This window comes from Trichosurus vulpecula, chromosome 3 (genome assembly GCF_011100635.1).
Source record: "Trichosurus vulpecula isolate mTriVul1 chromosome 3, mTriVul1.pri, whole genome shotgun sequence".
In the NCBI taxonomy this organism is placed as follows: Eukaryota; Metazoa; Chordata; class Mammalia; order Diprotodontia; family Phalangeridae; genus Trichosurus; species Trichosurus vulpecula.
In genome coordinates, this window is record NC_050575.1 from 327,819,098 (window position 1) to 327,822,316 (window position 3,219).

A 3,219-nucleotide genomic window follows, 5' to 3' on the forward strand; every position below is an offset into this window, starting at 1 on the left:
AAGACCCCAGCAGGGGGTCGGAGAGGTTTTGGGATGTTGAGGCTCCATGTTGTGATTTTCTGTATTGAATGTTTTGGGTTCCTTGCTGTTATGATGAAGTAGACTGACTGGCCGTGGGAGCTGTACGTTTGGTTATGGGATATGGTTCTCTGGTGTCTGGATAAATGGTTTACTTCTTTTACCTCCTATGTGCAGAGTTTCATACACTTTGCGATTCAGAACCACATAGGCACTTTGACAATCATCATCTACATTGTTATTATTGCCTCGCTGTTTCATTATTCCCTTCAATAATATGGATATATATTTTAATTAATGGATTACCAATATTCCTAGCAGCCAACCCTCTGAAGTAATTTACACATACACACACACTATATATAAAATGTAAGTATGTTCATACGTACACATATATGCATGTATATATAGATTTACATATATCACAGACATATAGGTTACTTTCATCTGGGGCGTATCTTTTTCTGAGAAAAAGTAGTTGTTGAGTTGTCTGCCTTGACAGCTCATTTATCTAGGGTATAGGCTTACCTGAAGGTTCTTAAAGAAGTAAAGTCTGACTCAGAGTTCTGAAAAAGCAGTTGTTTATTTGCATATGGGAAGCTGTCTAGTTAATATTGGAGAGAATAAAGAACAGTTTTCTTTAGTGATTTACAGATGAGGAATTGAAGAATTTAAGACACCAGAACTGTGCTATGATTATAAGACATGGTAATAGACAGAAAATGAGAATTTGGTTACTAAGCATAAAAACTAGAGGCAGCTAGGTGGTACAATGGATAGAGCACCAGGCTTGGAGAATTCCTGAGTTCAAATTCAGCCACAGACACTTGCTAGCTGTGTGACCTTGGGCAAGTCACTTTACCCTGTTTGCCTTGGTTTCCTCATCTTGAAAATGAACTGCAAAAGGAAATGGAAACCAACTCCAGTATGTTTGCCAAGAAAACCCCAAATGGGATCCTGAAGAGCTGTAAATGACTGAAGTGACTCAACAACAACAACAAAGGTGGAGTAGTTTGTTGCCAAGAAGACTGATTGGTCAATGAGAAGCCTGAGTACTCTTTACTGCCACTTCCTTCTTAGAAGAAGAAGGATTGGAGAGAATATACCCTGCTCTCTATCAATTATGACTTCCTACTGAGAAGAATAAGTAGAGAGAATATTCCTCTGCTCTCTATTGTGATTTGTGGGTGAGAAGAAGAGAAAAGAAAAGGGAAGAAAAGAAGACAAAATATATTTCTCTTCATTCTCTCCTATTGTTCCTGAGAGATTCAGAAGGAGAAGAATAAGCCTGCAAAGGAAAATGATCAGAGAGGCTTTTGGCAACTTTTGGAAAAGTGGCATTGCCTTTGTCTAAAAAAGTATAACCCTACTTTAGCTGGAGGCATAAGCTAAGCTTGAAGCTGGAATTGATAATGGATACTATAGTTGCTTTTAAGTTCAGTTGAACAGAGGAACAACTTAGAAGCAGAAAATTAGAGAAGTAGCCCAAAGGATTGACTAGTCTGGTTAAAACAGAATGCTTAGTGAGGTATTTGTCAACCACAGTATGGGATCACCTCAGTATGGTGGTAGAAGTATCTGTTCAACACAGAAGCTACATTCATCAAGGAATTTTTATGGGCAGTTCCCAGTCTAGAAAGATGACACAGAAATCTTTGGTTCTACAGTTGTGAGTTAGCTTGGACATATGTATTCCCTACATGTATGTTTTACTATCCTGGAATTGTAGGTATATGCCCCCTCTCCCCATGACTACTATTCATTTTGGTAGGGGAGTTTGATTGAACCTTATATGTTATGTGAGTGCTATGTGTTTGCTTCGCATTTTCAGTATATTTTGGTTAAGATAGAATAGTAATAGATGATTTGTTCATGGGAAATAGTAATAATAACAAGCATTTACATAGGACATTAAGGTTTGCAAAGCACTTTACAAATATTTCCTTATTTGATCCCTGTGAATTAGGTGCCATTATCAACCCCCTTTTATAGATGAAGAAATGGAGATTGAAAGAGATTAAGTGATTTGCCCAGGGTAACATAGCTGATAAGTGTCTGAGGCAGGATTTGAACTTAGATCTTCATGAATCCATGGCCATCATTCTATCTATGTGCCACTGAACTCCCAGTGGGAGCTCATGAGATATGATATTGATAGGAATAGGTGCCAAAAAGGATTATCCCTAGAACTCTGAGAGTTTGAGAGGTAGGTGTATAGCTTACCTTCTGGGAAACCATGCACCCTGTCAAAGTGGGTGCAGGTGGAGGATAGTCCAAGGGAAAAGAGAGAAAGAGACAGAGAGGGATGGAGAGACAGAGAGACAAGGAAAGGTATGGAGGAAGGCAGAGGGAGAAAAAAAAGAGAAGGGAAAGGGAGGGAGGGAAAGAGAGAGAGCCCATAAATCTTGCACAGATACTTCAAATAGGTAATTGGAGAGAAAGTTTATTATTAATTATAATCAATAGTTATTAATTATTAGCATTAAATATTAATGACCAAAATGGTAAATTATCTACTCTAAATTAGATTAAATATATTATAAGTATATACAATTATCTATTAATTAGTCTATTATGTATCTTAGATTAATATATCAAGTTAAATTATTAAGACTAATTTCAAATATTAATTAATGTATACTACTACTGTAATAATAATAATAATAGCTAGGCAGCATGGCATAGTAGCAAGAGTGTCCTGCCTCTGCCACATACTGACTATGTGACCTTGGACAAGCTACTTTAATGTCTTAGTGTGCCAGCCCCCCGCCCCCCACCAGCTTTCTTAGACACAGGCACAGATCTGAATTGAGGAGCTCTCTATACTGATGAAATAGCAGTTCTTATAAAAAAGCTCACCAAAAAGGAAATAATATCAATAATAATAAATTCACATTTATAAAGCATCTTCAGGTTTTCAGAGTATTTTCCTCACACTCTTCCTATGGGTTAAGATGTGTGACTATTAGTGTAGGCAGTCCATGCTAGCTCTGAGGCATCCAGACCCCAACTTCAGCTCTCACAGAAGAGTCAGTTTCCCACAGTTCACTCAGCTTTGTTTCCCACTCTGGGTTCTAGGGTTACCTCTGAAATATCAGGAGGTGATTCTCTAATGCCATTGGTTTGAGCACCCATTAGTGTGCCCCCCACATTGTCAATTGAGAATCGATTTAGCCAGCCAGCCTTAAGTAACTTTTAAAA